Below are 15,785 nucleotides of genomic sequence, written 5' to 3'. Positions count from 1 at the left end.
GGGACACTACTCTTGGCATAGCAGCAGGGACCCAATAAAGCCTAAATGTCACCCACATTATACATAGCACGAAGGACGGGATGGGAAGGATCAATCACTCATTGTGTGCTTCCACAGCAAATTAACCTTTAAGTAAATACGTGACGCTGATGCTTAAACACATTAAACACAGAGCTTCTATACATACCGAATAGCTTTTAACATGTAGCGCCTTCAGGATTAGCACTACTCCAGTGACCAGCACCAGACGGCTAACATTCTCCAGGAGTTATCTATACGAAGACATAACATAGATGGTCCAAGACTCTTCTATATAGTCCCTTAAAGCTGCAGAATCCCATCAGTGTTTTACTTAAACATGGCCATCTGTTGCACACCGCCACAAGAACTGTCACAGCTGCACAGTATCATAAATAATGAAAATTCAATTATGAAATGTTAAATCCATCCATAAAGCTGCACCAAGAGGCACACATGATGTTACATCCCCCTTTAGGATCAGTCATAGTTTGCACAAGACTGCTTTACACATGTTTTTTCCTGTGCCTGAGAAGAGAAGATGAACTCAAAGCAACAAAGTTAACTTAGGGTTGTAGGGTTTTTCCTACGTACCCAATTTCAGGACTGACGTGTGACAAAATTTGACATGTGTCGGCGAGAAATGCAGGGTTTTCCCCAAAGAATGCAGTTTCCATTGTGATATGGGTGTAGCACTATCTAGTATCATCACATGCTTTGTTAATATTGTATTTAAAAAAAAAAAATCTTAGACGTACCCAAGTCCACAACAGAGGTGCCAAAAACATCTGCTCTATCAAAAAATTACTGACACAAGTCCACCTCTAATGTATCATTTTTAGGGCTGTCAATGGATTAAAATATTTAATTGTGATTAATTGCATGATTGTCCATAGTTAATCGCAAATTAATTGCACATTATTTATCTGTTCAAAATGTACCTTAAAGGGAGATTTGTCAAGTATTTAATACTCTTATCAACATGGGATTGGGCAAATATGCTTTCTTTATGCAAATGTATGTATATATTTATTTTGGAAATCAATTATCAACACAAAACAATAACAAATATTGTCCAGAAACCCTCACAGGTACTGCATTTAGCATAAAAAATATGATCAAATCATAACATGGCAAACTCAAGCCCAACAGGCAACAACAGCTGTCAGTGTGTCAGTGTGCTGACTTCACTATGACTTGCCCAAAATTGCATGTGATTATCATAGAGTGGGCATGTCTGTCAAAGGGAGACTCGTGGGTATCCATAGAACCCATTTCCAGGCAAGGCCTATTGAAGGAGGCGGGGTCATGCGTCATCAACATATCTTTGGGGTACAACACATGCGCAGTAAAATCTGGTCTGCCCTAGCCGAAATTGAGCCAATCACAACGCATGACCGCAGCTTCAGTTACACTGCGCATGTGCTATACCCCATACCCCAAGACCCATGTCCGCCCGTGTCCCAGCCTCCTTCCATAGGCCTTGTTTTCAGGTCAAGGGATCCCTTTGAAAATGGCCATGCCAGTTTTTCCTTGAAAAAAACAAAACAAAACAAAATGTAGTGTTAGTTTGGAGCGCTATTTAGCCTCTTTCCAAGCTACTATGACATTGGTACCATTGGATGTTGGTACCAATATCATACCAATTTTCTAGTTCCATATGATGCCACTATCTTCGCTCTAGCTTTAAAACTGAGCCCACTACAGCCTAAAAATTGCAAGTTGCATTAATGCGTTAAATAAATTTGTGACATTAAAACAAATTTTTTCATTAACATTTTATTATCGCGTTAACTTTGACAGCCCTAATAATTGTATCAAAATGTCTCAACAACAATGCATGCAACATTATATTGATCGTGCAAATGTCCTTTTCCCAGAACAAATGTAATTTTCTTCTTTTACTGTATGTACTGTAAATGTAATATATCTGCCACAGGGGATGTCTCACACAGAACTGAGATTAAGAACCATCAGATTTGGACCGAATAAAACCATCAAGCAAATAAATGGGAACACACCATGTAAAAAAGGCTACATTTTTCCTTTTTCCTTGTGAGTTTTATAATGATCATATTAAATATTGATAAGAAAATCCTGCATCAAGAATCACTGAAGTAATCATCTTGCATTTCTTCCATCTGGATCCATTAACTAGACTAATAGCTGGACACGTCCAAAACAGAAACTGAAAGAGCACTGCTTTCAAGTCCCATACAAAAGATGAGAGCATTACTTGCTTGTAGGATCTCTTCCTGAAAAGGAGCCTCACTGCAGGACATGTGTTATTCTACTGAGAAAAGAGGTGTCCTTACAGGAACATGCATGGACTATTGTAGAACAAACAGAAAACACAAATGGAGTTCAGAGAGAGAGATGCCTATAAACGTCCACAGAGGAACGATGTTCTCGGAAACATGAATTGTCTTTAGGAGGAACTCTCATCCTGTAATTCTTCCCAGCTGCTAATGGGAAGAAGACAGGGGTTGAAAGAGGACATAATACAGTTATTTAAGCTGTCAGATTGAGACTCAATTAAATCTTTTCTTTATTAACTGTAAATAACAGCGGTTACTGCAGTGACTGATAATGAACGAATATGTTTAAATGAACTGTGATACAATACATGTTTGCTGTTAATTTGTATAGCTCAATATGGAGACAATATATCACCAATCAATGATTAGACTGATTTCAGAGAAATTAGAGCAGTTTCCCATTAATTCAACATTACACTTACTCAATACTCAACAATTAATGCAGGCTTGTTACACTTAATTTATTTTTTCACAGACGATGTACATTTATCAACATCACTGTAAATGAGCCAGTGTTGGGCAAAAGGCTAATTTTCATCAGTTGTAATAATGTTAAGTTATGCAATGGCAACGTGAGAAAAACACATTTGTGAGATTATCGGATGGATAACCTTTAATAATAAACCCTATTAGGTAATAACAAGAAGCGGTACCATGTTTTCAAAATGATAAAGAACCTTTGTTGCACTCTGAGCTTTTTGCATATAGTGCACATTAGATCTAAAATACATTTGTCCTATGGGATGACATTTTATTCTGGTTTGGCACTCATCATACATGGATTAATGGTATTGAGATGAAGTGTCAAAATTTGTCATGTAGCCTTGTGTCGTACCCACAGATGCCAAAGTTATTACACTGGGGTTTTTTCATGGCCAATTTCAAAGACACAAACTGTAATAATTTGTATGTTATATAAACCAGTATAATGGTCTATGTAGTCTGCCATTGACACACACATTGCAATTTTGATGCTGAAACAATACATTATTTAGCCCATAAGGCCACATAACCAGGTCTCATTTACACTTCGAGGTTCGTTCAGGGAAGAGGACACCAGTGGAGGCATTAAAGGGAAAATTCACCACCTTTTTTGTGGATGTCCAATCAGTGTTGATGGTAAATATAGTCGATTGAAGCCATAAATTCCTCAGTGCGTGTTGTATTGACCAAAAAAGGTCGCAGCTGTAAAAACTGTTGTTCTTCTTGCAACCAGCACCGTCATTTACGTGACAGGCTACAGGCGATTTCAGCTTGGATTTCTAGTCTCCACCTCTGGGTAGCCAGGGGGCAGACTCTTGATGGCATTAAAAAAACAGAACTTCATTGTTCTCTTTGCTTGTATTGCAAACTAGCTACGTTTCCAACAGCGTAAATGACGTCCCAAAATATGAGGATGATAAGGACAAGGAAACATTTTACAGAGTTTTGGCTGGCTCAGATATAGCCAATTCCCCTTTTCAGTGCTTGTGCAATTCCTCAAAATAAAAGGCATGTCAGCAAACTTCCAATACTTGGAAAAAAATGGAAGTAGCCTATAGAGTCAGAGAGTGACTTATAGGAAGTTGAGGGCTGAGAGACATTACGGCTAGAGGAAATACTGCCAGGGAGACCCTTCCAGCTGTTTTTCGAGAAACTAGAAAACACCAAGGTCATGAACCTTCCAGCTGCATGGATACAGTTATACAGCAGTGCAGGACTGACAGACATAAGGACAGATGGACATCAACAGGTCCATCTCCTCTTTCCAGCTGTTGTCAGAGCAGCAGTGGCCCTAAGGCACAATGATTAACGCCTCAGTCAAATGCTACACAAACCAGATGGTAAAGATGGAAGAGAAGGGCAAAGTCCTCTCCCTCCCTCTCCAACCAGTAGCATACACAGGAAGGCATGAACCCACACACACACACACACACACACACACCATGACCCTCCACATATCGTTAATCCTGTGTGCAAACAACATTTAAATACATTTTAATAAACATCCTGCCCACAGTCATGAAGTGCTCTGTCTGCAGTGGCACTGTAATCATATTTAATGTAGCATTTCCTTCAAAAACAGCAGCATAAAAACACAATTACACAATAGGAAGCGTTTTACAACGTTGCTATCTTTGTGTGCCCAACCCGAAAATGCAGACTAAAAGCCGGAAGGCTACCCTGCCTGGGCGTTTTGGGAAAATAAGAAATGTCAATCGTCAACTCTACAAGATGAAAAGCCTTCCAACAAAAGAAACATGTAATCAAGACAAATCTTTCCTTCCTTCATTTCAGTCATGTCCTCTAATGCTTGGACAGGACACTCGATATCAAACTACCCAAACAAGTTAAAAAACGGGACATGTGTTTACTGTCAACTAGAGTGGAACAGCAATTCCATTAGATGTGGCTGTGTGTGTGTGTGTGTGTGTGTGTTACTGTACACATGTGTGCATGAGCAGCAGCCTTTTCACACATATGCGAGCTGTAGGGACCATCATGGCTGATGCCCTAAGCCCGCTGTACGGAACATTTCTGATAAAACACTGAACTGGCAGGAGCCGGCATCAAAGCCCTCACACACATATTGACTCAAATCATAAGCTTGATCCTTTCACAAAGCACAGAGCATCTCACATATCAAAGGTCTCCCTCAAACACTCAATAGCATCCCTTTCAGCTCGCTACATGAAAGAGAACACTGTGGTGTCTTATAATATGCCGTTTCCCCATTCACAGGGACACACTTCAAAGAGGGCTAATTCAAGTTGGAAACCTTTCCCTGTCCCCTTGGCTCTGTGTTTCCAGGAAGTTTCAGTAAGAAAAGTATCAGGAGGTGGCAGGGTCATTCATAATTTGGCACACTAAACGCCTTACCAGATTTGCTCTTTCTAGATTTGCCACATTGCACACTCTCTGGGGCTTCTCTGACTGCAGTCAAAGAGAGGGAGTGTGAATATGTATTGCAAACATCTGGCCAAGTCCTTATCGCCATGGGAAAATGTCTAAGGACAAGCCTGTGTTATCCCTGCTCCAGGGCCTGTCTCATCTGGACTTCAACTGTGGTTTAGCAGCCATGTCAAACTCTCAAGTAGTGCTTCTCATTAATGGGGAATTACGGAAAAGCGATAGGCTCGTTTGCCGTCTGTTTCGGCGGACCTGAGCCCGACCTGAGGCTGTTTGGCTTTCAATGCCACGCAGGCCCCTCTGCACGAGAGCCATGTGGGCAGAACTAAGTAGAGTCAGTAAATTGAATTAGGCTAGCGGAGGGGGTGTGAGTGAAACAACGCAAATAGAGTTAAACAGTTTTTTTTCTCTCGTCAAAAAGGAAGTGAGTGCTGCCCTGTTAGCTTTTTTTTTTTTTTTTTAAGTATAGTTGATAAAGGAGGATCTAGGCTTACATTCAACAACACTCCCAAGAACAAGAGGCAAGGTCCCGATATGAAGATGACATGTATTCAATCAAAAAGGGATCTTCAGTCAGTACCATTCTTATTCTGAATTTGTGTACGCACACTTTATGGGTACACTTAAAATAGTACTCTACAGATTTAGCATTGCATAACATTGTTGAACACACATTGCACAGTTTTTCTTCATTTTTTTTTTTTTTTAAATGTTCAAAATCGATGCACAGAACCAGAATATAGAGAGCTGAAGTCCCGCCCCTTCCGGTGGACCACCATGGGACCTTATTTTGGAAAAAATATGAATGATAGTCAACGGAGAGAGACATATTATTTTGATCCCGTTTGAACTGCACCATGAATCACACATACAGTATGTTTGTCAATTTAAAAGATAATTTTGCAAGTCAAGAAAGTCACAGTTTGTTGTAAAACTGTTGAAATATAAGCCTGTGAAAATACGTGATCAGAAAGACTACACACCTAACAGTCGCGTAGTGACGTCTCTCTCTCTGAAGCTATGATGTCTGTGTGTTTCATACTTTGATGAACTTACTTTTATGTCCCAGTTGATAAAAAGACCAGGAGTCAGTGGATAAACACATCAGGTAGGAAAACGTTACATTTGTGCGTGGAACATAGCAGTTAGCTAGCTAGCTGGTGTTGGTGACGTACATAGTACGAGACGAGAGATGTAGTTCACTGAGCGGTTTCACACAAAATGATATGACAAACTGCGACTTTCTTGACTTGCAAAATTATGTTTTAAATTGACAAACATCATAAATCAAAAATATTTGTCTCTCTAATGATACATTGAACCGCTGGCACGCTGACCCAGAAAACGTAAACACAGAACAGTTCTCCGCCTTTTCATTTTTTTCTGACTTCAAAACTAAAATGACAGAGCTTTGGATAGGATACTGATTCTTCCATGACAGTTGCAGTGATCAGTGTAATGCCTCTCTAGTTTTAATGGAGTGCCATCATTTATTCTTGTGCTGCACAGACAGGAGAAGGATAAACACAGACAGTTACTTTTGCCAGCCATACCGAATGAATGCCACTTATATGTTCCCTTAATGTACTAAATGATTCTGTTTTTAGAATAGCTGTGCAGTTGGCATAATTCACCCATTGTGTGACAGTGCATTCAAGTTTGAATGACAATAATACAGAGCAACAAATTAGGACTAAAGAGAAAAGCAGTTGGCCAAGCAAGCCACTAGAGAACTGAACCGGTGCCAACGCACCCACACACTTTGGTGTGGAACGATTTCATGCAACACTGAAGAGAAGATGGGGAATATTCATGTCTTTAATCAGACCAGATATTAAAAGAACACAGATAACCTAACCTAGATGCTTGAATTGAATATGCCTTCCTTCACCCTCTCACACCAATTAAAGTTAGCCATGTTCCCAGGTGGTCCAACGGGAACTCTGATCCTGACAGAAGCTCAGCTATTAACATCATACTGTCAGAGGACTTTCATGCCATAGGGAGAGAGGTGTTAGTATGTTATATTCAAATGATATTCAAATTAAAATGCTGAATGAACTCAACGGAGAACAAATGACCTAACTGCAATTTCAGTCATATCCCTCTTGAATCAAAAGCCCCTTTCACACAGCTTGTTTAAGGCGGGACTGTTGCGCCGTTATTCCGCTTCGCTGTTCTGTATGAAAGGTATGGAGACGGAAACGGGGGGTAGAGTTGTTCCGCCGCTGAGCCGGCAGCGGAGGTAGTCACAGAGCTGAGCCGAAGTCTGTGTGGATAGCCGGCACGGCGGGACTACACGCGCATACACACACACATTAGACGCCGACGCTGTTGTGTTATACGTCACGCCTGCTCCCGTGATGCCAGTGTGCTATCCAAAAATCACAAACTGGGGCGGCATTATGTAGGGCTGTCGCAATAACCGCAATATTGCAATACCGCAATATTGACCAGCCAACCGCAGGGGATGGCAAGCAACCGCCACAACCACTATGTTCACGTTTTTCTTTTTGGAATTCTTTGCAACGGGAGTGCCACATTTTTACACTTTGCTACAAACGGCAGCAGCTTGTCGAGGTGCTAAGGGTCTATTCTGCGCTGAGCGCTGCACAAATGTTTTTTTTTGTGGTCGTCGATAGGTGAAAAATGTTCAACTTTGGGTAAAACTCTACAATGACCAACCATCACATCCTACGTGTCGGCAACAAGTGCTGAACAACAACAACAACAACGGAAGAGAAATGAATACACATAGACCGGCAGGTCCGTCCTCTCTCCCTACGTGCCTCGACCTTCCCTTCATCCAGAGAAAGTACTCTACCTTGAGCCGACATTTAGATATTCTGTATCATAGCAACCAGACGCAACCAAAGCACTTCTGTGTTCTGCATTTAACAATAAACAAGCATTTAATTCGTTTTTAAACTGTCATCTTTGTCATTTAAAAAGCAACAATAAACTAATAATAACCTAACAATAAAGCTTATTTATACAGCACTAAAATCAGGATAAATTATGTAATTTGCAAAAAAAAAAAATTGCAATAATAATGCATTTTGAGCTGTTGAGCCAACCATTATCACCGCAGGGGAAATACCTTCACCACGACAGCTCTAGCATTATGCCGTCGTTGTTTGGTTCAGTGAAAAAGCAAAGCCGGCGTAACAGCGGATCTTCTTAACAGCAGTATTGCAGAATCTCTGTGTGAAAGGAGCTAAAATCAGTGTCATGACATAAAAGTAAACTGGCTGGTAGAATTACCAGCAACAACTGTGAGAAAGCAGCCATAATGTCAAAAACGATGAAAACGCTGAATGATAACAATGTCACAGAGGTGACATTCCTGGGTGGTAGGGTAGCAGTCATCTTTTCTTTTAGCTTTGGCCCATTAGGGGAGCCTAGAAGCGGTCTTTCTCTCTGACCCAGCTGGCAGCGGAGCAGCACTATTACAGGGGAACAGCTTGGACTTCGACCCCGCAGCCTGCTGAGAGCTGGGAACAACTTTTGGGCTCCTCCGCTTCCCATCAATGAGAGATCCAGGAACCAGACAGGTTGCTTAATATTCATCCCTTTCCCCCACTGTTAGTGAATTATGGTGGTCTAATAATGTGCTTTTCAGTACTTGCAAGGATTTTCCCAGTCTGTGAGCAGGTGTTGTTTTGCCTTTGATTAGTGGTTGTTGTCCTCCAGGGGGAAAAAAATCTAACACTTTTTCCCCATCAACTTTCTTTTACCATTACATTTCTCTGCCACCTCCTGTTTCAACAAATGAGCTCACTGTTTTTACAATGATTAGCGCTTGAGGGACACATTCACTTCAGCAGTGAATGTGCCAGGCCCAAGTGGTTTGAATGTTTGCCTAAAGATAACAACAAAATACGCCACGCAGATCTGAGAAATTAGCTAAATCGGAGTTCACGCAGAGACAAAGAAAACAGAGGCAGCCAGCATGGCTTTTGTCAATATAAAACCGACAGCTCGGTTTACATAAAACCCCAAGGCAATTGGTCCAACTTAAGTGCAGACAAGGTTTCATCTAGGCTAATTTCCTGCAGACAGAAAATAAAAAAAAGTAATATATTGCATAAAATTGAGGCACAGCAACAACTAGGATAAATCTCCCATGACACACACAACAAAAACTACAGAAAAACACAGTTTAGACCATTGAAGCGCCACAACTTGACTAACCTGACTACACTAGGACATGAAAGTTAAATCCTGAAAGCAATGTAAAGAAACAGGATTGCCATGAGAACCATAAAACAGCGCTTTCCCACTGAAGTGAGTGTCTCCTGCACTGTGTGAGAGACAACCATTGTACAGATTGCATACCTGTGATTGTTCATGGCTACACATGATACCAGAGCAACAGCAGCACACAATGCTTTGAAGAGGACACAGAGCTTAAGAGAAAGAAAAAAACCTTCCAGCAAAAGCTCTTCGGGCCCTCCGCATTAGGAGGAGGAAGCTAAAAATCACACCCACCACAATAATCCACCACCTGTCTTCAAAAAAACATATGCAGAAGCCAAGTGTAATTCATTGAGTATCCAGGTACGTATGGAAAGCAAAGCATAGAGAGCAATCCGAGCTGGAGATAAACAGCCTACGACTGATTAAAACTGCAAAGCCTTCAGTCTGCCTAAGTAGCTTGGTGTCCTCGACGGTGGCTGATTATCCTGCGCTTGGCTTGGGGATATATTAGACTGTCAGAAAACAGCCAGCTGGTCTAGCCACAGCATCCTGGGTTAAGAAGCATTTCTATCACTGTGGAGCAGATGAGCTCCGCAGAGAGCGTTGCAAACTCCTCCTGGGGCAACACATAGAAAGCAGTGACTGCTAAGAATGGGGCTGCTCTGAGATCAGCCTTTCTGATCAGAATGACTGCTAGTCACTGATCATTAGCAGTCGTATACTTATGGATGATGTTAACGCAGTGCCTTTAAGTGCCTTAAACTTGCATTCTTTCTAATAGCCAGTAGGGGGCGACTCCTCTGGTTGCAAAAAGAAGTCTGATTGTATAGAAGAGTATGCAAAAATGACCCAACTTCTCACTTGATTTATTACCTCAGAAAACATTGCAAACATAACTTTATGGTCTCAATCGCTAGTTTCAAGTCTTCTTCAATACAGAATGATGTTCATTTAGTAAATAGAGTGCTACAGGAATGAGTCCTAAAACCCAGAAATGAGATAGCATTTTAGCACAGAGCTTATTTTCTGCAATAATCCAAAACACAATAGAAAAATCCCATTCGCTTTTTGTCGAGTACCCAGGGCGATGCTAACTTCCTGGTTGGCCTACAAAAATACATCATCCCTGGAGCACTCTACTATGGTCCCATTTAGAGTAAAACAGACGATAAAGCAGGGTATGATTTAGGGCATGGCTACCTTGTGATTGACAGGTCGCTACCACGGCGTTGTCTGGTCTGGTCTGGTCTGTGTTTTTGTCTTACTACCTTAACCTTTTTACAGTGTGTTTTCAGTTCATGACATTTAATTATAACCTTTTTGGTCGCCTGAAAACATCTTATTCAGTGTTCAGTTGTACTTAGCTCTACCCTCTTGTGTACTTCTGGTTGCAAAAAAACAACAGTGATGGCCAAAAACAAAGATGGCAACAGCCAAAATGCTGAACTCGAGGCTTCAAAACAGCAGTCCACAAACCAATGGGTGATGTCACGGCAACTACATCCACTTCTTATACAATATATGGCAGTACAACCCAGAAATCTCACATGGAAACTAGTATAACACACACTAGCAGAAGACAAGATTAGACTTTGTATAATTTAAAAAAAGGAAAAAGTTCAGGATTGTTATAAGTAAACTAAATAGTGTCAACAATAGAGAAGAGAGGAGAAGAGCTGCCAGGGCCAACAGGGCTAAAGAGAAGAGTCTATTTTCCAGGGTAGAATGAATAACACACTTGAGTGGTCCATGGAGAGGGGAAAGAGGTCTTTGTGTAGCGGCAGAGTCACGGTCATGGTGACAATAAAAGTCGCTCTGTCATGGGTTAGAGCTGTTTGACCTTTTGATCCTCTTCCTTCTTAATGTGGTCTTTGAATCTTGAAGGGTCTTGTACAAGCCAAAAACCAGATTCACAAAAAAAAACAACGTAAGCTCTAAACTGCAGCTTGCTAGAGAAGGAGTTTAGGCTACTTAGTATAAAATGTAGTTTACATACCTGACAGTATTTTCTAAATAAAGAAATTAAAATCAGAAAGAGGCCTTAAAAGGTGAGACAAAAGTAAGCAAAAAGCTTGTCTAAAAGAGGGTGGAAACGAGGTAACAAAAGAAATGCAGTGTCACCTTTTTGAGAATTTTCTTTCATATTTTAACTGTGAGCAAGTCAGATTCTGCCCATGCACTCATTGCGCGTTACCGGAGTCTTCCACAAGCTGCTAGCTTGACAGCTGTGAGTACTAACAATAGCCATGTTTGCCGTTCATTATGATGTGTTTACGTACATAATAATAATAATTTGGGGGGAGTAGCTTTGGAGGGAGGCCTGAAGGGACGGGCTGCCAGTGTTGCAGACTTGGCGACTTTCGGGAGCTAGTGCTGCTAGCTACTTTCATTGGAAAAGAGTTGGCAACACTGGACTGGGATTTTCGGTTGGATCATTTTAAAAATCCACCATACTCTTGCTAGTTTCTCAAGATTACCAACCCTAGCTTTAAGCATCAATAATAAACAGATTTTTAGGCAGTAACACACAATTAGTAGAGACTATTTTAGACAAGGATTAATCCAAAATTTTAATATGTGCCAGTGACTCTACTGTCACCAAACAGTTGGTGAAGAATACATTTCTGCTACCGGTTTCCAGTGAGAACTACAACAAAAAGATAAGAGTCCGTGAGTAATCAGTGAGTAATCAGTGTAACAAGGAAGTTAAAGTTTCTGACAGGAAGAGTTGACTACTTGGAAATGATGTAGGAGCAGTCACTGATTCATTCATCATCTTCAACAACTACTGCTGAAGCGCTGTTGAGCAAGACCCCATATGTTCTAGTAGGAGTTGTACTTACAAACTGGGATTTCTGGTCGACTATCAACTGTAGAAATGTGAAGGCTTGCAAAGAATATTTTCTCATTAAGATTTCTTAAATTCAGTACAATAAAAAGTCTTATGTTCATTTGCTAAAGATTGTGTTCACAGCTGTATTATCATATCATAGCTTAGCTGGCTCTCTGACTACTGAAACCTACAATGTTGTGGAGTAACTAGTTACATGTAATGGATTATGTAATTAAATTACAAAATAAATGTAATTGTAATCAGTTACAGTTACTGAGGAAATTTTTTTTTAATTATGTTAGTTATTAATCAAAATGTTGGTGATTATAAATGGGTGGCATCCAAATATATTCTTTTCTGTAAAAAACGTATATGTAGAATATAACATTACTACTGTTGTGAGGTTTACACTGCCAGGTTTATGATTTAAGGACTTTCCAGCTTTATTGTCCAGTTTAAAACATGTGTTAGAAAAGTAATCAAAAGTTCATTATTTTGATGAAGTAATTAAAATAGTTACATTAGTCTACTTATTATATTTTTTAACAGGGTAACTAGTGGGGAATCAAACAGAAATATTTGTTGAGTTTTAATTATTTCTGAATCCACTGTAGAGCATGTCATAACATCTGAGTAGATATAGATAATAAAATGTTATTTAGTGGATTTTAATCCCAATTTACTGCATGGTGATAGGGAATAGTTTTAATTACTTTCCAGACAGGGTGTCCTGAAACGCCTCCACCACCCCCATATATCCTAGTGTCAAAACAGCAGGGTTTTCACCAACACAGCGCCAAACAGGGAATTAGACGAAGGCAGAGACGGTTATATCGGTCTGTAAGCCTGTAAAGTTATTGCCACCATGGCACTTGGCACCACATCAGTGTCAGTGTGTGCAGAGGAGCCTGATGGTGGTATAGAGCTGCAGTCAACGACGCAGAGTGGAAAAACTTCCAGAAAGCACCACGCTGCTGCTGGACCCCGACTATAACCATACACCTTTCAGCCACAGACCTAACACAACCACACCGCTTCCATTTTCAGCTCGACTCACGTTAAATCTCAGTTTCTGGCGTCGTATGAATTAAACACGACCTCAGCGATACACACGCCGACGTTTGGGTCGAAAATGAACCCACATATCTGCGGTTTCAACGGTACATACAATTAATAAGTTCTAACCGCCACACATCGACCGTTGAGTTGCTAAGTAACGTTATCGCGGTTACATACGGTGTGTGTCTAATAAACGAGGCGGAATAGGCGCAGTTTTTCTGTCAAATAAATACCACAAAACGTACAGTATATTATTTAATTGAGTGAGACTTCACCTTAAGTTAAATGCAGCTCCAGAAAATCCTGTGCAGCAACTTTGCTTCGCTGCAGACGTCTCGCTGTTGCTCAACTTGTAGAGAGCCAGAGACCCAGCTGTGACAACCGCTCAAGCTAACGGCAACTACAGCCACGACTTCCGGTCTGAACTTTCAAAATAAAACGGACTGAAAGCACTCACAGTGCTAATAACTCGATATAAAACTGAAACAAACAAATAAAGACTTTAAGATGCGTGCACACTAAACTAAACCAAGACACATTTTTTAATGTTTTATAATGTTCATATAATTCATATATTTAATTTGGGATGTAAATAAATATGGGATAGTTTATATATTATATTATATTATCATTCTATGATATATGAGTTATTAGAGGAGAAGTGAGAAAGGGGTAGGGAAATATAAGTTTTACTTCTACCTACTCCTTTTCGGACACTATTACTCTTGTTTTGTTTGTTATTATTTTGTACCTGTTTTTATTTATTTTTATGCTCAAAATAAAGTCTTTCATTCATTCATTCAATGTTCTTTTTCTTTTTTTTTAAATTATATTTTTATTGACACTTTGCAACAAACATACATAACATAATTTACAGATCTTGTATACATACACCACCCAACCATGTCTGTCTACAGTGCCTTAAGTATTTTAAGATTTGTTATACACATAACAACAAACATTGAAAACAACAGTGTGAACAAATAGGGAGTGATCTTTTCATTATCATACAATCATAGATTTGTAAAAAATAAAATCTGGCCTGTGGGGTGTTTATAATGTTCTTTTTTAAAGTGCCTCATAACAGGTCACACAAGCTTTTATTTTCTTTAAGCAAAGACAAGCAAGTTCCGGTAGCATTACCAGCGAGTGGTGACGTAAACAAACAGATGAGTAAATAAATAAATAGATTAATAAATATGTTTTTATTTAGTCATGCTTTTGAAAAAAACGTTTCTAATATTATTATTGATTGACTGCATTTTAAATTAATTATTACATCATTGTTCTGCTTTCCTTCATTTACTACTATAATTCATCCTTCTCCTGACACTTTACCTGCACACATACATCTCAACTGTCACCCCACTTTTCTTCTTACAGAAAACAAGTGTTTTCTTTCTAGTTTAGATTGCTCATTTTAAATATCATGGCTTTGGTTCATTGCATGAAGCAGAAATAACATAGCATCTGACCATTGTTCCACAATTTTTACAATTAGGCTCTTAAAAGTGTATTATTGAATGTGTATGCATTAAATCTGCCTACAATTTGCCAAGTGGGGCAAACCTAAACCTGTGGATTTAAAAAAGAAAAGAAAAGAAAAAAGCTCAGAATGCTTTTCACTACAGATTCTGCATCATATTCTTCATGTTGTTTTAAAGCACAACTGTATCCTCTACTAGTGGCCACGTCAGAAAAAAAAAATCCCATTAAGCAAATTAAATCATAATGTTTTTCTTTTCATTGAAACAATCTTTTAATTCTTGCGTATTACCAGATTGCTGTCCAGCCAGTGCTGGCATGCCATTCATTCCTCAGACTTGTAATTCCCAGGCAAGTTAAATTAAGTGTGGAAATCAATTATCACTGAGTAATTCTGCCCTGCAAGGGTAAAACTAGCACTGGCACAGAAAACATTACTGCTTTCCAAGGTAGGACAAAGTTTCCACTTACAGCTGGCCATTTGCATGTGTCAGAGAAATAAATAAAATAATAATAATAAAATATAAACATATTTTATTGTTATTATTTATATATTGTATCAGTCACTATGGTTTTCCACAGTTGGCCCAAATAAATCAATCAGACAAATGTAAACTAATGTTTCCGGTTAAGCACTGAGGAGTTTCCACATGAATGGACATGAAACAAGGAAGAAAGAAGAGTTTATGGTCCATGACATGCTGTAGATGACTGTTGTCCGGTCATGTTTCTGTGCCTGAGAGTGACTAGACATCCTTGTCCAACTAATAGGCCTACTTCAGCCCGTGCTGGTTCGACTGAGGAGAGCCTTAGGTTTCACTACTGTCAAAACCACTTTGAACAAGTGCCTGGTGCTACTTGTTTTCCATATGTAACTTACTGTTCTTTAAGGAAAAACTTTTCATATCCAGCTTGTGAATGTTGCTCTGATAACTTTCAATCATGTGTACAGAACTGAGAGAGGAGGGAGATGTGGACCGTCC

At 39.7% G+C, this 15,785-nt stretch overlaps 1 protein-coding gene across 1 annotated transcript in view; it reads right to left on the bottom strand.

The window, feature by feature from the left end:
- The window catches only part of LOC141765728 (solute carrier family 45 member 3), a 42,973-nt gene extending 29,244 nt beyond the window's left edge, over nt 1-13,729 (bottom strand). The window contains exon 1 of the mRNA XM_074631932.1: nt 13,593-13,729. The gene's annotated coding sequence lies outside the window, so the exon portion shown is untranslated. The remainder of the gene's footprint in view (nt 1-13,592) is intronic.
- Nucleotides 13,730-15,785: the final 2,056 nt, after the last annotated feature.

This window comes from Sebastes fasciatus, chromosome 4 (assembly GCF_043250625.1).
Source record: "Sebastes fasciatus isolate fSebFas1 chromosome 4, fSebFas1.pri, whole genome shotgun sequence".
Classification (NCBI taxonomy): domain Eukaryota; kingdom Metazoa; phylum Chordata; class Actinopteri; order Perciformes; family Sebastidae; genus Sebastes; species Sebastes fasciatus.
Note: the sequence above shows the minus strand (reverse complement) of the source record. Positions and strands in the feature narration are given on the sequence as shown.